General features: G+C 34.4%; 1 protein-coding gene across 1 annotated transcript in view; it reads left to right on the top strand.

Annotated features, from left to right (window-relative positions):
- The window catches only part of LOC150094841 (G protein-coupled receptor GRL101-like), a 186431-nt gene that overhangs the window by 4280 nt on the left and 158550 nt on the right, over positions 1 to 23601 (top strand). The gene's annotated exons all lie outside the window — the stretch shown is intronic.

The raw sequence follows: 23601 nt of genomic DNA, 5'->3' as shown, positions 1-23601 counted from the left end.
ATTGGATATACAATATACTTTTTCTAAGTTCATTTAAAATCCTGGAGATAATTTCAGATTAAAAAGTATTTTATAGTAAAATTTTAAATATTTATTTCAAACTATCTCTTTCCACTTTTTGCAATACCTCTAATTGAGTTAATTAAAATTATATTGTTGTGAACCAGTGATTTAACTCAATGTTAACTGACACTAAACATGTACCATAGAGAAGCAGATAATACGAGAATTTTGTTGATTCCGAACATTCCTTGTATCATTTACCAGAAAAGTTTTCGCGCACTAAAATTTAATTACTAATGCCAAAGTTGATGTTCTGAACTCATCAGTACCGTATCTGATGAGAATGTTTTATATCCAGTTGTCAAATTGACAGGAAATTCCCACATCTGTCTAAGAGATTGGAACAGAATTTCAAGGCTCTCCCGTTTCTACTTTGTTGAGGAAAAAACTCTTTTGTCATCATCTCACGCAATGATGCTGTTCACTTGACCTCCTGTCTGACAACTCAAATGGAAAATGAACTATGAAAACAGAAAAAAAACCTAGAAACTGACAAAAGAATGGAAGAAAGTGCTAGAGGAGAGAAAAGTCCTTTTTTTCTCCACCTCAGCTTGATTCATTTGGCACGAGTGTATTTTTTTTTAGCAGAGAATTGATTTAATCGTTTACTTCACTTATTAGTTCAATTACAAGATAAAAACAAATAAGATATTGCTTCTTCTTACAATGAAAATAAGATAAAATTGCATTTTGTTATTTTATGTGAATCAATTTGGGATTTACACTTAACAAAAAAATTGCAATTGTAATAAATAAGATGTGTGATCTCCATCTTGTACTAAATAAAATCATTCAGACCCATCTTATACTGAATAAAATTATTAGGCATCTTGCATTGTTTAGTAGGCTACCGGCCTGATTAACAACAGTGGATAGTGTGTTTATTCTCCGACCAAGAAGATATGGGTACGAATCCCCCCCCCCTCATGGACATAGGTATTTATAAATGTCATTAGATGCAAGATGAATTTCTTCTCACATTAGTTGAGAGATTTCATCTCAGTGGAAAACGAAGATGAAAAAGAAAGCTACATGTTGCGTCTTAAAAATTTTTTAAAATTACATTGTTAACAGTTTAATTAAAGTATTAAAAATAAAATAATAATAACAATATAGTACGTTAGCCCACTCACACTCACACTTCTATTGCACTATAGGTTTACAACTTTTCTTGTGTGGAGGTCACATAAAAATGTGAGATTTATATCACATATTATAGTGAATACTGCACAGAATCTCTTGCTGGACAACCTTCAATGCAAAATGTCTTGTATGGAGCAACCTTCACAGACTTTTCTCTTGTACTAGATAAGCTCGCTCCATGGATTTGCATGCGAATATTTTGCTGAAAAATATTCAGTAATTTTTAACTCGATGAGAAGAATGGATTTTTCATCTTGTACTGATTAAAAGGCATAGATCGATTTTCATGTTATATATATGAAATGCATGGATATGTAATGAATTTTATGGATAAGATGTAATTTGTAGTCTATCTTGTACTGGGTAAGCGTCATGATTTTGCATTTAATACTAAATCGTATGGATTTTCAATGAATAGTATTCATCGCTTTATTTTGAATTTTATTAGGAACAAAGAAGATGCACGATAAAAAAAAAATAAAAATAATGAATTAGTTTCATATAAGAACAGAGAAATAGAATCAAAGCAATTAAGCGACCATTCAAATACTTTAAGAAGGAACATAATTAGAGAAATTAAGTCACACGAAACAAGAAAATATACTGTAATAAAAAACGTCCAACCGAAGTCCAAGGACGTAGTTAAGTAATTGGTTACTATGCAATCTGAAGGGAAAAAACGAATTCATGTAAGAAATTAATAAGCGAATATCGTAAACTATTAAGAAAGAAAGAAGTTAAGAAACATGTAGAAAGTTAAGAAACATGTAGTTAAGCAACATGTAGAAAGAAGTTAAGAAAGAGCGTTTACTATCGTAAACACTCTTTCTTAACTTCTTTCTACATGTTGCTTGAGATCTTGGATCATTTGCGTTATATGGAATGTGCTTTGTGTCGTTCTTAATGAAAAATAAGAGACTTTAATCATCCGAATTTAAATATATAATTCACTAAGTAAAGTCAAATGCCGTTCAGAGAATTAATTCCAGCAATACTGTCCAAAAATATAATTTTTCGTATTCATGCCGTAATGATCATATATGCCAATGACGGCATTAAATTGTCTTTAAGAAGGTGTTTGTCTGCACGCCATCTACAGTATAACTTACATGGAAGAGAAAATAGGTGGGAGATCGGAGATCTTCCCCACTTTTTTTTTTTCTCAATTGAAATTTACCAATAAGCTCACGGCAAAGTTATTGAACTCCACGAAGAGTAATGTCTAAATTGACTTCTAATAACATCGTCCTTACAAACGGAGTTCTGTTGCATAAGAAGCCTGCTTGCGGAATGCTTGTGGCGATCTTTCGACACACTATCAACACCGCTCTGCATCAACGGATCCAATAATGCACACATCGCATAGCCGAGACATTTTTTTGGAAATCAAGAGAAGCGTTTTTCCGTTTCTTATTACCACCAGCCGGTTATAGTGCACGAGCATTTCAAGAGACCTATTGGTTACATGTTTAGTGAACAGTTTTTTTTTTTTTTTTTTTTCACTTTTGACATTATCAATATCGAGATTCATATTCGCCTTCGTTAGTTTACTAAAAGATCAGAAACGGATGACTCTTTGACTAATAAAGATGGTTCAATACCGATCTTCATACCGATTTCAGGTTAAATTTCCAATAGCATAAATGCATTGCTACTGCATGAATACGATAAAAATGTCTTCATATCTTATAATTTAAAGAAAAACACGATAAGATGGCAACATCATTTCTGGGCCCTAACTAGGAACTTATGCTAATATTATTATTTGTTTTTCCGAATGCAAATCGGGAAGGCAAAGAGTCCATCACTTGTTAATGTTCAACAGAAACTTTTAGCAGTAAACAACCTATTTAGTTTATACGAATGCCGCTGAACTCTGCACATCATTACCATACTTACAACTGCATTCTCGAATAGCATACTTATGGTTTTCTTTACATCGTTAAAATAGAGTACTTTGCAGTTTCTTACAAAAAGTTATTATGATTTAAATTAGTAATCCGCCTTATATTCACAAGTAATAATTCAGGTAATAATGTACAGAGTTTGGCTCTCCGAAAAGTTAAAATAAGTATTGATAAAAAAAAATACATCACAATATTGAAAAATACATAACTTATAAAAACATATGGAGTGAATAACTTACTAATAGATAATACGAATCACCATATAAAAATTAATTTCTATTAGAATATCGCACACAGGTGCAAATGTTGTGGCTCAATTTATGCACTATAAAGTCACTGACATTCGAATATATTCAGAATAGGCAGAATTCTAAGGCCTAATACTTGAAATATTTTCAAACAAACTAACTTGCTGACCGATAATAATTCTTTTAGACGTCTTGGGTAACGAAATTAAGAAATGGGTCTACGAGTAGAGTGAAATTACAAACTCATTAATGAATATGTTCTTAATTATGAATATCCTAGGTAGTAATTCTGAACCTTTTTCTTGAGCATCTATTTAATAATTTTTACACATCCAAAATCTACTTGATAAGAATACTGTTTCACATTAAGTAGGATGCACAAAAGCATCTTAAATTCTAATCTGTATATAACATAAGTAAGCTTCAAAGCAGATACAAAATTAATAAAAAATTAATTAAATAGAGACTTCTCGAGTTATTCTCTAATCCCCTGCTAACACAACATCAAATTACACGATTCTCCCAATAAACGCCAATATTTGCGTTGAACTGAGAATTCATTACACATAACAAGTTATATTTGGTCACTCTGTTATGTTCTCTCAAGAAATGTATTCACCGTTTATTGCCAACGTTTTAAAATTTACTCGTCTTGCTACTACTTGCAACCTTTTGTAAGCACAGTGTTGTACAAAAATGTTCACGTTTCAGAATGAATCGGATATTAATTGTTAGAAATTTTATTGATTGTTTCGAATATTGATTGTTTGAAAATTTTGTTGTTTTTATTATTTATTGTTTCGAAATTTGTGTTTTTATATTTTGTTTTAAAATATTGTTTTTATATTTTGCTTTAATTCTTTTTTATTTTGTTTTAAAATTATATTTAATTGCTTTGAAATTTTATTGTTTCAAATATTAATTTTTTTTTTAAATTTTGCTTAAATTTTATTTTTAAATTATATAGAATTATTTTGAATTTTTGTTATTATATTTAGTTGTTTTGAAATGTTATAAAAAACAAATATTAACTGTTTTAAAAGTTCGTTGTTTAGATTATTTGTTCTGAAATTTTGTTCAATTGTTTCAAATGAATGGATTTGAACTTTTGCTGTTTTATTCATTGTTTTAAAAGGGACCCAATAAGTTTTACTATTAAAGCTATTATCAAATGTTTAGCTATTAAAATACCTGGTTAAAATCATTGGGCTAGAATTATCACTAGTATTAATGCTAAGCTTCTGTAGTTTAGCTGGTAATGGCTAATGGGATTGGAGTTGGGATTCATTCTGCAAAACAATCTAACCGAACAGAAAATCGCACGCACTTAGCAGTCACAATACACCCGCTTCATATCCGTGGATGCTTTGGCAATGATTCCACAAGAACAGTGCAAGCAAAACACCTGGAATGGTAGCTTTTCTGCGAACTATTGTGCATTGTAGTGAAAAAACGGATCAGTATAAAGCACTAATTACATTGGCTAACAAAAAAAAAACTTTTTCTGCTGACTATGATCTGACACTTGTTTTTTTACTAATTTCCGTGCGCTGATTTCAAATATCAAACCCATTTTTCTCTATCACGTCAGGTTTTTCCTCTATGGCATTTTCTTTTTGGTAATTTGTAAGTTTTTGATAGTTTTAAGGAGGCAGTACTATTTAAAGGATCAAAAAAATTAATTTTTTAATATTATTTTCTGAAAGTATGTACTTTTAAAAATCTGTTCCTAACTTTTTATCAAGAAATTCGAAAAATTCCCGAAGATATATCCTATTATTCAAAGCGGTGCGCAGATCTGAATCCGAGCACTCACCTCTCTCGCTTGTTAGTAAACGAATAAATGCGTAAGAACCTGCAACGGCACGTACTGGCGCTTTGAATGCGAGAGAGGCCGATAATTAGATACATAACTACTTAACAATATTCATTAAAAATTACAAGAATATTTATAAAAAAAATAACAATTTTACTTACACATAAGTTTCAGGGAATAAATTTTTGTTTGTAGCAATTTCTGCTGTGTGTTCTGTTTTGGCAATCCCTTTGAATACTCCAACAGTAGTCGGCCATCATGTGAGAATCCCATCTTCCTTGGTACCGATCTTCCATAGTTTTTAAGTCTTGATGAAATCTTTCTTCTTGTTCATCGCTTACAGCACCTAAATTCTCGGGAAATCTATCAAGATGACTATATAGGAAATGAAGCTTTATGCTCATGTTGCAACCTAGGCGCTGGAAATTTTCAAGCATTGTTTCCACTAGATCTTTGTAATTGCACGCTTTTTTGTTTCCAAGAAAATTATTCGTAACCATCGTAAATGAAGTCCAGGCCTCTTTCTCAATTTCGTTCATAGAGTTGATGAAATTTGGGTCTCTCATTAAAGTTCTAATTTGCGGTCCATCAAATAAACCGGCTTTAATTTTTTCATTTTTTCAATCAAAAACTTACAAATCAGCAAAACGAAAATGGCATAGAGGAAAAATCTGACGTGATTGAGAAAAATGGGTTTGATATTTGAAATCAGCGCAACCAAATTAGTAAAAAACAAGTCTCATATAAAAGTCAGCAAAAATTGTGTTGGACTGTGTTATTCATGAAAAATACTTCGGCTTTCGCTTCACAAACATATGGTAATTTTTTCCTGCAATGGTATGAAATAAGAAAATAAGAAAATCCCAACAGAACATCGAAGTTGATATATCCGAAACTGTTGAATAATATGCAGCCTAATATTATATTCAATAACAGGTATTTTAATTGGTACATAGCACCTTTTCTGCATGTATTCACAGTAGAAATTAAGGTAATTTTCCAACATTTCAACGAATTCACGAAACGGCACTTTGCTTAAAGAATCAAAACAGTAAAGTCGCGGAGAGAGGTTTTTTACAGTTCAAATCATTATTATTACTACTACTATTACACTCCATCTACACAATAGTTATTTATTGTACAGGCAGTAAATTAAAACTCGTATTTTTTCGTTTATTGTAATATAATACAAACACTTCATGGAAAATATAACACATGGAAATAATAAAATCATCACAAGAACATTCCTTCATGAATAACCAACGAAGGCTTTATACAAATGAAATGTTTATTATTTCCAAATAACGTTATACTCGTCATCTTTATTTACTCGTCATAATGCTTCCGTGATGAGCATCCATTTCAGTCATGGGGAAGACGAATAGGACTTCAAGTGAGAAGTGCTCGGAAGTTTAGTTAATGGTATCCCAATCGAGGTTGACAACAGAAGAAAAAAAAAATTCTATATATGCGCACAATAACATCCACACATATATAGAAGGGAAATATTCTTGAATTCAATAAACAGTTTCTTTAAATACTGTATCAAAATGCAGCGAAACAGTAACCTATTTTCCATATAATTTTTAACTGCCTACATGCTACGCTACAATTTTGTCTTTCGTAAACAATGAGAATGATTTTGTGCATGTCGTACGAGGCGACTAAAATGGGTACCCAGGGAGGGTAATGGATGGCATTGCTGTATCTTCTCCTTTTTTTACCTCTACAGTTTTCACTTGAAGACTGTAGAGGTAAAAAACTTTTCTCGGGTTTTAACGAGAGAATTACTAATCCTCATAAATTTTGCATGCGCTCTGAAAACAGGATCATTATTCGAGCTTCGTGAAGGAAATTTTCAAAGTCCAAATTGGTCTTCAATATTAAAGTACCCGATTTACTATTTAAAGCAGCCATTCCACATTAAAGATTTATAGCCTACTTAGTTTAATGTAGATCCAGTTTTATATTTTCTCCCGTAATACTCTCTATGACTTACCATATGTGATACGCCAGACAACGTTTTCTTGAGAATAAGATTTAATTTGGAGAAAAGACTAATTAATATATTATCTCCTTCCTAAATAGTCGAAATAAGTTTAATTCAGTCCCTCACCTAAGCCCTCTTCTCCTTCACTAGCACTCAGAAATCAAACACACACTGATCTTCAGATTGCCAAAAGCTGGTGTGTACGGATTTTTAATGAACATCGATCCACTTGTAGCAACCATTCTTTTCCTGCACTTTTACGTTAGTGATAGTCCGGAGATATTTTAGCAGATGTTAAGAAGGCATTTATCAATGAAGTAAATTGTTTGCCCTTGTATAAACAAAGATTTTCATTCGATAATTAACAATAACGAAATATTTCAATTAAAATTCTTCTGCAAGGGTTCAACGACTCATTTTAGTGTTATTAGTTTTAATAATTAATGTGAATCAAAGCAATATAAACTTCTTTAGGAGTTTCTCTGTAATTTATATTAAATAATTCTGATCAAGATAGAATCGCCTGAGACAAATGATATTTGTTTCAGAAAATTTGATTCAAAATTATTGACCTAAAATTTCTTATTCCATTCAGTTGAATTAATTTATCGTCTCCTTGCCTTATTCTGCCAAGCATCTAACGTTTGATATCAATAATAGTTTTACAACAAATTGTTCTTATGAATTATCCGAATATTTTGTATGTCTATCCATCTTCTGAACTCTCTCTCTCTCTGATTTATTGCTTCACTGGTAAACGTGACAAGTCATCCTAACTTAAGAATCCATTGTTATCACTCTGTCGACTCGAAAACTCGTCATAACTGCATACAAATGTTTACGAAGTCAGAATTGATTTCAAAGAAAAAAAACGTACAAGAAATAGCGTCACACTCAGAAATTATTATTTTTTTTTTGGTGTCATTATTTTTATTTGTGACAAATTAATCCTTTCGCATTGTTTTATTGTAATAAACTAGAGACAAACTAACCACCACAGGTTTTGCTTTTCCTCTAACTCCTGCTGACGTTTTTGCTTCTCCCTCGAGCTCCTGCTAGAGATTTTCCTTTTCTTATACTTCCTAGAGATTTTGTTTTTCCCCAGACTCTTGATAAAGTTTGTCATTATAATTGCTACTACTTTACATCTTATTCAGTATCAATAAAGCAGGTTGTCCATTTTTTCCTCAGATGCTGAGAAAATCAAATCCTATTCGACACATTTCTATAAATTATTATATTTTGTCTCATAGAAATCCTTCTAAAATAAAGGAGGATTCCATCGATCACTTCTTTGGAAACGCTACATGCAAAAATTAAAGAAAATCCAAGTTTGCCTTGATATTTCCAAAGTGTTTGACTGAATTTTAATACTGGTACTTTTTAAAGTAACCTTGCATTTTATGGTTTCCTCCTATCCTTGAGTTTGCCAGTTTCTCTCTCGCTTTACAACATATCGTGATGGATTGGTTTTCTTCTGTATATCAACGATCTTCTCTAATTGAATCCAATATACAGTTTTGCTGACAACAGTACCCTGTATTATTCTTTCTTATTGAGAAACATCGGGCTATAAAAGCCAAAGAAACTCCTAGAATCTATGCTATTGTTCTCCAAACTTGAGTGAAGATTAGATAACCTTCTTAACCTCCACGCTGGTAAATTTAATCTTGTCTTATTTCTTGCAAGAAAGAACTACTTTTCTTCGAATTTGACCTTGGAATATGCCCACATATCTTTACAAAATGAGATATCTCACTCAGCATAATTTGCTTCTCAAAATGTCAAACTGCTTTTGACATGTAGAGAATACAGATATTGCCTTCTGAGTAGCTAAGAAATTAGAGTTTCTCTTCAGCTTACCTAAGCATTACTTTATTTCTGAAAGAAAAGTTCAGCATATTGCTTCAGGCTATAATCGTAATTCTATATTAGAACATATTCACACATCCTAGTAATCTGATATGTAATTTAATTTTGATGAATGTATGTAACCATATACATTCATCATAGGCGTAATGTATAGCCATCTGTCTACGTATGCCCTTCGTGACCTGCCGCACGTAAGTGCTAAAAGTAGAAGGCTTTAAATTTAAATTATAGGTTGAAAGTGATGGTGTCAGGACAACTCCAAGAATTTTGCTAAAACATCTTATGTAAGCTGATGCTTTTAGTATATTTCCCATTTTTCTTAAATTTTTCGGTTGCTCTCATTCTTATATCATTGTGCTTCGAACAACAGGTCTTATATCTTACAATTCGTGATGATCTCTCACCTAATAAAAAATCAACGCATAGTAGACTATGCATTGATGGAGAATATTATCTTGATTATTGATTGACAAAACACAGTCAATCAATAACTGAGGAATTTTTCAAATGGTATTTTGCTAACAAATGTATACTGCTCAAAACAATCAGATGATATTTTGGTTTTCATGTAAATTATAAAGTTATAAAAATAATTTACAAATATAACAAAATTGGTAATAAATGTTTATTATTATACAATATCTCATCAATTACACCCTATCCATAGTAAGAAATATTTATTCATGTATAAAGTACCCAATAGTTACAATTATTTGCAAAATTTATAATTATCTGACAGAAACTAAAAAGTGCTCCGCAGTTTCTATAGAGACGAGATTTATTTCGCAAGATATAGTCCTTATAAGGACTGGCTTAAAGGGGCGAAGCAAGAATGCTTTTCATCTTCCCCGTTATCTGTAGTGTACAACGTAGGGATGAGGTGTTATTGAGCAATTAAAGCTCTGATCATGGCAGGAGGGTAACAGCAATAGCCGAGCCTAAGTTAGAACTTCACTGGCTACAGCATTGCCATCCATTACCCTCCAAGGGTATTGGATTGAATGAATCAATCACCGACTGTTTAAGTAAAGGTGAACTCAAAAAAATTCGGACGATCTCTAGGCCACTCCATAGTGGGCGAAAGACCGTCCATATCTCAGCGTTGGTTCCACTCAGTGACGGGCTCCCCGACCATCGAGCAGAACCGCTCAAATTCCGAAGAAAATCATTCACCGAAAAATCCCCCTCAGCGGGCCGTGCCGGAGAACACTTTTCCCGGAGACTCAAATTGTTCTCTTAAGGTAAAAACCTCAAGAGAGCGAACTCAAAACTCTCGAATCTCAGCGCCCCTGGGGGGTAACAGCAACAGCCGAACCTCAATTAAACTTCATTGGTACAGCATTGCCATCCATTACCCTCCAAGGGTATTAATCAATCACCGACTGTTTAAGTAAAGGTGATATCTCAAAAAATCAGACGATCTCTAGGCCACTCCATAGTGGGCGAAAGACCGTCCAAATCTCCGCGTTGGTTCTACTCAGTGAAACTCGACCACCGAGCAGAACCGCTCATTCCGAAGAAAATAATTCACCGGCAAGTACCCCTCAGCTGGCCGTGCCGGAGAACACTTCCCCGGAGACTCAATTGCTCCCTTAAGGCAAAACCTAAGAGCGCGAACTCATCACCCAGGATAACAGCAACAGCCGAACCTCAGTTAAACTTCATTGGTTCAGCATTGCCATCCGTTACCCTATAGATAAAATCAATCTCAATCACCGCAACTCACGGTCGATTGATTCTATCCACCTGATACCTCGCGAAATATAGAATAGTATTCACAAAGTTATTATAGATAATTTAAAATTTATTTTAAATGGTGTAGTAAATAAGACGAAAATTTTAATGCTACATAATCAATACACATTAATAAATTATAAAATTGAATATAAATTTAAAGTTTATATAGTATTATATGTTATTACATAATATTGTTATAAAGATAAACATTTTAAACCACTACTGAATACTACCACAATTTATGTAAACAAGATAATTGGATGTTCAGTGTCTCTTTGCCTCCAGATCATATGCTAGTGAAGTGTTAGACTGATGAGAGCAATATCATTATTAGCACTCTAAAAATTCATCATTCTGTGTCGAGGAGAGAGAAATTAGGGTGATTAATGACCACTCTTTCCAAATTACCCCGCTGCCTTCCACACAGGCGTGTATGCGTCCACAAGTATTTCCACGGTGATTGTTCATCAAAACTGAGCTAGTTAACTTTGACAAAACTACACACAGCGTAGCACTTATCCAATATCCAATCACAGTTCAACTCCAAGAACTTTGCTTCCACTTAATTGTTCTCTGACACAAAAAGTTCTTGTTACTTCTGCTTAGTATTTATTTTCGAAACGTACAATCTATATATAGAGTGTATATAACCGTACATTAGTAAATTATATGAAATGCGATTTGTATAATTATAATGATGTAAATTTCTTAAGATATATATTTTTTCATTTTTCTTTCACAGCACTGGATAATATATCTTTGACCATCTTTCGCATTTAACAAATTACGAAAACCTTTCTCAGTTATTTTTCGAATGATTGATAAAACTGCCTTTCGCGTTTGACAGATGTCTAGAGTTAAATGACATTCTAACCCTCTATAAAATTCGCTTCATTAATCAAGTTTAGGAGAACTTTTTTTTTAAAAAAAATCTACGTTCATATGGTTAAAATACGCAAAATCGATTCAAAATAACGTAATATTTTTATAGGAAGACGAAGTTTCCTTCGCCTTCCTTCCGTTAAGGCGAAGCAAACTTTCATGTAAAACATGAAATACTCTTATATAATTTGCATGACTTTTGAAATTTGAGTAATTATATAACAGTACCATATTTTTGAAGTCATACATAAGCTTCAAATCGGATTCTGTTAGATAATTAAGTTAGTTTGTTAGTTAAGTTAGTATTTTCGAGTTAATACATCCCTACATAAGGATACTGCATTCACATGATCAGATATACAGAAGTTTTGTTCATCTTATTCTTATTAAGGTTTCGTTTGTGAAATTTTAAACATCAGATAATTTAGAGGTTTGGAAGGTGATTTTTGAGGTTATCACTAAAACAACAACCTTACATAGCTACCACATATTGGGGTGGTTACATTCCTTCATTCCCTAGCATCTTATGTTTCAATTTTTAATAAAATATTTAATCGATTTTATTATCCTCACCCCTCAAGAGAGATGTTTATCTCAGTAAATAATAATGATGATTTATCATTTTGTCAGATTTCTTCATTAATTTAAGTGTTTTGCTTTTCTCAGTTAGAAGATATTAATAGATAATAATAGAAAACGGTGTTTAATAACTTTCCTAAGGGAAAATTAGATATCATGTACCTATCTCAAACCTTTCCTAAAGAAGGAAGGTATCCCTGATCAACGGTATTCTCCCCCCCCCCCATCTTCAGGAAGAAGGAGGTACCGCTGATCAGCACTGACTGCGGAGTGTATCCGGAAACACTATTAAGATACCCGACAAATTTTTTTCAAGTCAATTCAAAGCAAAAACTCTGTGATGCCATGACGTACATTGAAACTTTTTATCGCCTAAAGACTTTCAAATATATCTCTTTAGCCGTTATGAACTGTACCACAAAATCCGATTATCTCTCGCTATATACATGGACGTCAAGCCTCTCATCATGGTCACTGTCATGCCTATTAATGCTAGGATAGTCCCTTATTAGCTTAAGGCACAAGTCGTTCTGTTTCTACTGCCTTCATGAAATGTTATCTTTACTTTGAAACGTAATGTTTGAACGGTTATGCTGAGCTCGGGGTGGAGTGGGGGGTAGGCATCCTCTCTTGCTCTCACATGTTAGTGAGAGGGGATGTTGGTATATGAAGTAGTTTAAGGATCAACCACTTGCTATAATGATACCAGCGTTCGAAATGAGAAGTTGCCGAATTGAAGCAGGTATTTAGAGATTTACGGAAATGCAAATGGATGGAAAATATGAGTGAAGGTCAATATAGCGGAAACGGAAACTGGCGAAGCGAGCGAGCAGTAAGGAGAGCTCAGTAGTTCATTGACTGTTTATCAAGTCACTATAACATGCTTATAGTAATTAATTCATCGAATATTACAAAAGAAAAGAATTCATTCAACGTATTAAACCATTTCTCGGCATTAATTTTCTTTCAAAATTATTTCATTTTAATTTTCCCTGTGCTTGTCAATTTTGTTAAAAAAATCTTCGAGCAATATATTTTGATGCCCGTGTGACACCAACTCTGTTTATGAGAGGCCGGAAGGGACTTGAAAAGTTAGATGTATAGAGTAGCCTTTTCGGCGTACCTAACCGATCGCACTTACATTAATGTTTTACAACATTTGTTGGACGGGATTCACATAAAAATAAATAAATAAATAATTACGAATATGCACTATTAGGAATAGAAGCATTAACCATTCCTAAGTTATTGTTGAATTTTTAAAATTAATAGAAATATTAGATCAGTCACAGATACTGTATATTATATTAGCACATTCGTATTCTTTTGTTTGTAAACAACAAGAATTGTTCACATTGTTTCAAACATTATCATAAAATCTTTTCTAAACAAGGGATTGCATATATCAGCTTTTCTCAACCTTTCTAAGCCCAAGGATCAGTAAAATGCCTAAAACAACAGAGGCGTAGCTGGGGGGAAGGGAGAGATCCGCTCCGGGGGGCACTTTTTTGGCGTTTAAGAAATCTTGCCATTCTCTCTATGGCAATAAAACACTGTATTGTTGTTCACTTCACCCTTCTTTTATTATTCATCATTCTGCCGCTACATAAAAGTGAAAGCTGGCTACCTACCAATTTCTAAAATTTAGGATTATAATTTCTGTTATACTGATCGAGAAATTGGGAAAGGCACTATTCTGAAATCATAACAACAGGGATTAATCACATAATAAAATCGTGCACTGCTAATCGATTCTAATTGTGGAATGCGAAATTGTTTTGATCGCTTTAAAAATGCTTCCATCACCAACAATGCACTTCGAATGGCGAACAGACAGTCTTTATAATTAGCACAGCAGCAAAAGTCGTTTGAACTTTTATATAAAATAGTAATCTGAAATGGCAGCTTTCATCGTGATGTATGCATAAAATATTAAAAATTAGAATGAACTGAAAAAGCGATCTTTTTTATGATCCTTCCTGTTATTATTAAAAAATTCCCATCGGCATGCTTGTTGAATGCGTAAATTATTAAGTATACATGAAAAATTAATAAATAACACTCACCTTTGTGTTTTACCTGCTTTTAGCATTAGCAGTACATCTTCGTTGCTTGAGATAACTTTGATAATACTTGTTACTTTAATAAATGGAAAGAATCGAGATCGAGGCATGCAACTGTCTAATGAGTGCCTAAGCATATAGAAAAAAGATTTTAAAAGTTATATAGAAATATTTCACCAATAGCCATCTCCTGCTACAATATTATTTAATTATCAAGCATTCGATACTTTTCATGCTCTTTTTATTTAGTAACTTTTTGTCTAATGATTTCCTGCTGGAATCTTTCTACTTTATCATAGATTTTCAACAAGCTGGGGGGGGGTCTTATTGAATTTTCCGTTAGAAACTCTCTCGAGACTTCTCTTCGCCTCTAGGGGGGAAAAAGCACTTGCAGTGTCTACATTTTCGCTCGTACACTTGGCATTTCAGAAGACCCTCATTAATCTCAGCCCACTTCTATAAACCGCAGAATTATAGCATCTAATCCAAGCTGACAGAAAGAAGGAAATAAACCAGCTTAATACGAAAAGATGAGCTTTGAGCCGAATATTAGAGAGAGGGTAAAAACATTAGAAATTTCGTTGATAGTAGGTACCATGACAACAGCTGCTGCTTGTCAATATACACTGGTATATAAAACGACGTATGATCATTAAAATTAATTTCATTGACCAAAGTATAACAAAAATGTCAATATCACTTGGTGGTGCGAAATATATCTTCGTATTTCTATACGATATTACGCGTATTTCTATCAATTCTGTCATAGTCTGTGAACTACAGCGTGACCTAGTTAGCCAAGTGCCAGCGTCTTTACTTCTCAACCAATAGGAGCATAGATACTTCTGAAATTCTTCGTCTGGCGTGATATTGTATTGCTTTCCACACGTCTGAAAATCTATTGACATTTTTCACATCCATCAAAAAATAATGTAATATTCTTCATCACAAATTTTTAATTTTTTTTAAAATTTTTATTTATTTTATTTATTATTATTATTATTTTTTTTTTGGCTAGATGGGTGAAGTAAGAATGCTTTTCATATTCCCCGTTATCTATAGAAGAAATGTATGGATGGGGTGTTATTGAGCTATGAGCTCTAGTCATGGCAGGAGGGTAACAGCAATAGCCGAGCCTCAGTTAAAACTTCATTGGCTACAGCATTGCTATCCATTGCCTTCCCTGGATACCCATTTTAGTCGCCTTGTACGACATGCAGGGACTACAGTTGGGCTATTCTTATGTCGACCGCCAAGTTTAAAATCGTTTTGGATGGGAGAGTCGAAAATTAAAGAGTAGTGGTTAAACAGATTTAAATGGTCTATTTATACACTTGCTGATTTGCTATTAATTATTTGTCGAAACTAACACTTCAATGCTCCAGCATCACTTCCTCCAGGGCTCTCATTTAGTTTGTTTCTCAGAATACCAGATAGACCGATCAAGTTATATTTATTGTTGCAAATACAGTTTCGTATGTAGTTGAGCTATTAATAGCATTCGTGAATGAAAATTATATCTAAAAAAACAGTGATCACAGGCTCGGGCACGCAACAAAACAAGAATTCAGTGCTCATTATTAATTCTACGTCTAATATCTTTGCATCATTGTAGTTCAGTTTCTTACCAGACCAGATGAGGGAGGTGTGTATGATTACTTCACATGCCGACCACTGAATTAGAAATCTTTAGTGTTAATAATGTTGATCACAATAGTTAACATTCCCCAAAGCTACACATTCGTCCGTGAAACTTTCTTTAAAAAGATTTAACATTTAAACTCACAAATTGTAAGTATAATATCCATTCTATCTTCTTTTAGTATTAAGTGTTTGCATTTAGAGTCTGCGTAGCTCAATCGGTAGAGACGAAGCCCTTTGGTCGGAAAGATCTGGGTTCGATTACCGTCAAAGATGTGAGGAATTTTTATCTGGTCTCTTTCGACGAAAGGTCAGTTAGCCAGAAACTCCGCTTTTCGTTCCCCAGAACAGGTAAAACTGCCCTGTGAACACACATCTACATAAAATACATAATACATTCTCCCCCCACACACACACACACAACGCCAGACTCAGCGACAGGCAGGTTGGTACCCTGCACCTGCGGGATAAAAACACTAGAAAGATGTGCTGTTCACAATGGGAAAAAGAAAGGACCTTTCAGAGTTCGATAAAAGGAGTACTGTGGGTGCCCCTCTGGCTTGAGTTACCATTTTGAAAACAGCAGAGCCAGCTGGTTTCTCAAAAGGTAAGAATTATCGGCTGTTTAATCAGTGGAAATATAACCCGTGATGGACAATCACGGGAAATATAACCCTAAGTTCTAATAAAAAAAATAGTTCTAAGTGTATCCGAAACAAGATCGCTCGCCGTCGTCTGGCAAAGAATTACCTGTGTTCAGCAATTCACCGAATCATTTAATGAAGGCTGTTCCCGATCCATATCTCACCGAACAATGCGCAGGAAACTGAAAGAGATCGGTACTGGCAGTCGCAGGCCTATACGGAAACCACTGATATCTGCGAAGAACAGGAAAGTTAGTCTAGAGTGGTGTGAGGAACACCATGACTGGACACCGAAAAAAAAAAGTCATGTAGTGTGACTAGTCACGGTTATCTTTTTTCTGTACCTACAGTATGCAGAGAGTTTGGTGGGATCCCCATGAAGCAATGAACCCAGCTTGCTTTGTAAACATAACTCAAGGTTCTGGAGGTGGTGTCATGGTGTGGGGCATGTTCTGTTGGTATGAATGGGTCCACTGATATTGCTGGAAGGTCGAATATGCTCCAAGGAATAACTGAACATTGTTGCCGATCAAGCCCATCCTGCAGTGTTGACTTTTCATCCAGCAGGTGACGGTTGTTTCATGGACTACAGTGCTACTGTCCATCACGCAAGAATTGCTCAGCAGTGGTTCAGAGCTCATGACAGCAACTTCCACCATTTTCTCTGGCCATCACATAGCCCAGATCTGAACCCCATTGAGAATGAATAGGACATGATAGAAAAACAAAATCCTGGAGCAAAGTCCTCGTCCTTCAAATCTGAACCAGTGATAGGACTGTCTGGTGAATGCCTAGGATGTTGTAGACGTAGATGCAATCCAGTACTTTGTATACTCAATGCCAAACCGCACACGTGCTGTAATTCGAACTAAATGAGGTCCAACACGGTATCAAATAAACGTTTGTAATTCAGCGACGGTATATGTACATGAGTATGGACTATTTAACGTTATTATGTTTTCTGAGGTTTTGGAAGAACCAGCCTGGTAATATTGTTATCCCTTTTGTTTTCGTGGTTTAGGGATTTTCTTTCCAGGCCACAACCCTACATTAAACTGCCTAAAACAGTATTCATTACCTTCTGTCAGTTGGTAGATGTTAATTGATTTTCCTCGAGAGTTCCTGTTATTTGAGACCTGGAGTAGCTTGGAAGAAACTTTCTTCTGATATTTGGTCTGTGTACTCTAACAATGCACTTAACCCCTTAACGTATCAATTAAAAATCAGACAGCGATCGGTTTTCTGCCAATTTTTTGTGCGAGTTTTGGGCGAGGGTGATTTGTTGAATCAAATTCATCATTGTTTGAAAAATAATGATGAATTTGTGCAAACGCAAACGAAATAGCCGATACACGCCATTGGCAACTTTTCTCGGCTGAAAGGAAATAGGCACAAGATTGTCTAGCGTTTATATTCGGTTGTATTTATATGTGAAGCCAAAACTCAAAATCAATTTTAGTGAAATCAACAAAGGACGTGTTATAGACGTCTTGGTATGTTAAGGGATTAAAACGTGACCCGAATCGTACACATAATAATATGGACGATTCGGTGTGATCATCGCTGGACCATTCTACACATAGTCGTCGTGCATTAATGATAATGCTCTTGGCGCACAAACCATGAGCTCGATAGAACATCGTAAGGTTATTTCCTTGCGAATCTTTTTAAGTCATTCCTCAGATTGCAACTTTATCCCGAATTCCTCCTCCTATTCCCTCGAATAAAAAGAATAGCAAAAAAGAAGAAAAAAGAAGAAGAACGAAAGAAAAAAAAAGAAAATAATAAAAACCTGACTGGTACACCGCAGCTGTGAGCCATTCCCAAACAGGTATATCACAGATGCAACGAAGAACGTAAGGATTCGCTTCATATAAAGCGGAGAATTGTACTTTGAAAATATAAACAAAAGTAACTTGAATGTGTTTTAATTTCCAGCAAAACTTCTGTTCTGCAATATTTTGAATTAATCTTCATAAGATAAGTTATAGTTACTATCTCATTGTGTACATAATTTCATATTTTACAAGTTATTTTCATGAAAATAACTCTTGGAAAGTTTTCTGAATAATAACTGTTCTTTAAGCGTAAGAAAACGTAAACACTCCAGACGTATTTCTTCATTTCAACACGCCAAAGAAGTGTTGGAAATCCTCAGGCATATATTGTGAGGCACGTGCTTTTTTCCCGTCTTCGTAACGTAATGGTATTGCGTTGAAGTTTGTGAGAAGTGTAAAGAAGGTCGTAGCTGCCCGTTGATGATTATGTGTATTACCAACACAAGTTGGTGAAGGAAAGGGTTTATGGGAGATGTGAATGATGCCCAAGTGCAGCATTAAGTAGGGGTTTGTAAAGGAAGCAGAAGGAGTTTTACATAATAAGAATGAACATAATCACATCCGCTAGAGGACAAGAAATACTTGTGATAGATCAAGCTATATTATGTTCTTCGCATCGACTAGTGGCTATCGAAACTACAAAGTTTGTCCAACAATAAGAAATACGCGTTTGAAAAATGTATAGGAGACTATCTCTGCGGTGTTTTTATCATATTGTGTTTTTAATGATACAGGATCATATTCAAAGTCTATTTATTCAAAGACAAAAAAATATCTTCCTCATCATCTTTCTAGAAACTATTTGGATAACTTCATGTAATACAGGTGTGTGTGTCAAACACACACACACACACACACACACACACACACACACACACACACACACACACACACACACACACACACACACACACACACACACACACACACACACACACACATTATTTTAATATTATTATTAACTGTATTTACTGTGTTTTTTTCAATCTTTTAATGTAATATTCAGTCATTGGCGTTGGATAGACAAGATGTCGCCACTTGTCACATGCTTGAATACTTGAAAGTCCACAGTCACCAGCTGACCTACAGGCAACGACAAAGAGTGGACAAAAATTACGAGTTAAACTAAAACTTCTGCCTTTACGTTTTGGACATTAAAAGAAATTGGATTTATTTAAAAAATAGTTTCTGCACTTTAATCAATATTAACTTGAAATTTTATACTTAATTTGGACCTTTTAGATCACTATTCTTAGTATTTTCCCATAATGTAAAGCACATCTCACTAAAAGATGTATACTGCAATACATTATGGGTGGGTTCACTACCCAGACCGGTTTCAACCTTTTTTGAGGTCTCCTCAGTGAGTAGCTAGATCCTAAATACCAAGGTTTTAGTAATACAGAGCCTTATCAACTTTACCTATAGAAGTTGCTGCAAGGTGTTTTTATTTTTAATAAGAATCCCTGGAGGAGATATAAATGTAATTAATTTTTAAACTTGGGGATTTACCCACCTTTACAATGAGTTGCCCTGGTGTTGTACCATCTTTAGACTTGAACTATGTTTCAGGCCAAACTTAAATTGTTTGCATACTTGGGATTAGGAGTTAAATAACAAGCCTATAAAATTACTTGGTAACCCTAATATATAGTATTACCAAGTTAAAAAATTAATTATATCTATATCTTTTCCAGAGATTCTTATTAAAAATAAAAACACCTTGCAGTAACTTCCATAGATAAAGTTGATAAGGCTCTGTATTACTACTAAAACCTTGGTAGGAGCGCAGAGATTTTGAATTCAATCGACCGTGAGATGCGGTGATTGATTCATTCAAATCCAATACCCTTTGAGGGTAATGAATGGCAATGCTGTAGCCAATGAAGTTCTAACTGAGGCTCGGCTATTGCTGTTACCCTCCTGCCATGATCAGAGCTTTAATTAATAGCTCAATAACACCTTATCCCTACACTGTCCTCTACAGATAACGGGGAAGATGAAAAGCATTCTTGCTTCGCCCCTTTAAGCCAGTCCTTATAAAAACCTTGGTAAAATATTTGTATTTAGAGCCTGAAAAAGACTGATGGATCGTGAGATGCAGTGATTGACATCCATTACCCTTGGAGGGTGGCAATGCTATAGCCAATGAAGTTCTAACTGAGGCTTGGCTATTACTGTTGCCCTCCTGCCATGATCAGAGCTCAATAACTCAATAACACCTTATCCCTACACTGTCCTCTACAGATAACGGGGAAGATGAAAAGCATTCTTGCTTCACCCCTTTAAGCTAGTCCTTATAAGGACTAACCTTGGTATTTAGGATCTAGCTACTCACTGAGGAGACCTCAAAAAAGGTTGAAACCGGTGAGATTGATAATATGAGTTTGCTCTCTTAAGGTTTTTGCCTTAAGGAAGCAATTCGAGTCTCCGGGTAAAATGTTTTCAGGCACGGCCCGGTGAGGAGCTTTGTCGGTGAATGCTTTTCTTCGGAATGTGAGCGGTTCTGCTCGGTGGTGGTGGTAGTGGGTGGAAGGCCATCACCGAGAGGAGCCAACGCTGAGATGGACGTTCTTCTTTCGCCCACAATTGAGTTGCCTAGAGATCGTCCGAATTTTTAGAGGCGGCTTTACTTCTTCATAAGGTTGAAATCGGTCTGGGTAGTGACCTCATCCATAATGTATTGCAGTATACATCTTTTAGTGAGATGTGCTTTACATTATGGGAAAATACTAAGAATAGTGATCAGAGCTTTATCCACCCTTACAATGAGTTGCCCTGGTGTTATAACATCTTTAGACTTGAACTTTGTTTCAGGTGTAAACTTAATTGTGTGCATACTTGGGATTAGGAGTTAATAACCAAGCTTATAAAATTACTTGGTAACCATAATATACAGTATCCCCAAGTTAAAAAATTATATATATATATATATATATATATATATATTATATATTATATATATATATATATATATATATATATATATATATATATATATATATATATATATATATATAATAAACTGGTATCAAAATTAAATTGTAAATTTAATTTTGATACCAGTTTATAGTATTTGATATTCTGATGTAATCCTAGAAGAAATATAACACGTTGTGGGGTTTTCCTACACCTATCTCTTCTAACCGTTTCTCCTTATGATCAAGAAAAATGACTTCAGCAAGTCTACTGGAGAGTAAGAAAGCACCTAATTCGATTTCTCACTAGTGGCTATCGATAAATGGAGAAAATTAGTGACTAGCTGAGAGTAATTTATTTGCAACGACATTCGACACTTCGTTCAGCTGAATTTCGTAATGCGGCATGAATATCAGTCTGAGATGCAGCAAGAAAATTTGAAAAATAGTTTTGGTCTATTTTCCATCCTTGAGTATTTTGTCAGTTTAGTTGGAGATTTCTTTATTGGAATAAGTATAATAAAGTTTTTTTTCTTTGAAGTCCTATTAAAAGAGCCAGACAAAGTAAATTATTCCGTTAATTCTGTTTGTAATGACACGCAGAGAATTGCACTAATCGGTGTTTTTCATGGGTATTGCCTTGACCTCTAAGGTGACATTCGATGGAGAGCTGACAACAGTTCTTCTTCTTAGTTGTGTAAGAGTGTTTCTATTACGTGTAGGTACATTACAACTAATTTGGCACTACCGTTGATTATTGGAGACTTAAGGTGATGTTTTAAAAAATGTCTAATTTAGATTATCTACTCCTTAATCCATGCAAGGTTAATCTGCTTTATGATCGTATTTTTTCTGAACGTATGGGAATAAAATTTATGTCTCACTTTGATCCTGTTACTCAGGAGACTTACATGATATGTTTATTTATTTATTTGAATAAACGAAGGTTATAATAATTGGGAATCCGAGTGGGGAAGTCCGTTCCAAACCCAAACTCAGTGGGTGAAGGAATGAATTAATGAAACGAAAGTTAGTAGTATATTTGAAGCTGGACAGCGACCGAATGCTCACCAGCAGTTTCCTGTGTTTTCAGGAGAAAATAGAGAAAATGTAACATTCAAATTCATCGGAAGGTTGTCTATTAAAATACCTATATTTTCTTGAGAAAGTGCCTAATGTGAGTTTGCGAGAAATTAGCTATCATTTAACTTTATTTCCTATTTTGTCTCAGTAAGAGTGTTTAGCGAGGATTTTTGTGTATCACCCCAAATGTCATAACAATATTCTAATAATAGGTAAACAATAAACAATAATAGGTAAGGCGGATGCAGAATTTATACTCATGAAAATAAAGATTGGAGAGATAAGGATACCTATACTTTGGAGGAACAGAGACTATTTATGAGATGTGCTGTGAAATGTCTTAGGTGTAAGTCAGCCTAAGGAGAGAGAGAGAGAGAGAGAGATAAAGCAAAGCATGATGGATGGTAAAAGGTGTGCCAAATGTTCTTGGCAAGGGAAAAGTTCGACTGCATCTGCATTTGGCCAGGAGACATTTTGGATCATTTTGTTTTCTTGAACTAAAGGCTCAGTGAGGGCTACAGGCTGCAGTGAAGGCTCAGTACGAAGTTGGAGTATGCGATTAGAACCACTTGTAGTGCAATGATGTATTATTTGAAGTGTCTTAGTACACTTAGAACTAAGACACTTAGTTCTAAGTGTACTACTGAAAATGATAAGCGAACGATATAGAGAGTATCCCATTTGTCTCTAATGTAATGCGAAAGATACGTAACTGAGAATGGTTCGATGGAGGGCGTTCTATAATAAAGTAATTTTGGAGGAAGAATTCATGGGCGGAGTTACAGAAATGAGAGCAGGCGCCATAAATTTGAAAGAATAACTGGTTTAGAAGAGATCAATGGTGTCAGAAGAGTGAAAAGTATTATTTTGTATTCTGGTGAAATGTAACAATTTCAGAAAATAGCAAATATGTGTGCACCTCTTCCTGCTGCATCTCTGGACTTCGGGATGGAATTTCAATTTGAGTTGTCTACATTGGAGTTCTCAAGAAAGAAGACCTCATTGTTTTGTTATCTGATTGTAGAGAAATAGGTTCAGAGACAGATAGTGAAAAATATCCGAGTAGTAATTACTTTGGAAAGCGACAGATATATTGCATGAATGCAATTGATTTGATTAAGGAAACTTTGATGTGAAGTGGATCAAAAAGTGGAGGTTCAAGGTTTCTCATCCTTCA

This window comes from Typopeltis vanoorti, chromosome 21, assembly GCF_054136105.1.
Source record: "Typopeltis vanoorti isolate ZY-2024b chromosome 21, IOZ_Tvanoo_1.0, whole genome shotgun sequence".
Taxonomy (NCBI): domain Eukaryota; kingdom Metazoa; phylum Arthropoda; class Arachnida; order Uropygi; family Thelyphonidae; genus Typopeltis; species Typopeltis vanoorti.
This window is presented reverse-complemented; position numbering and strand designations above follow the sequence as displayed.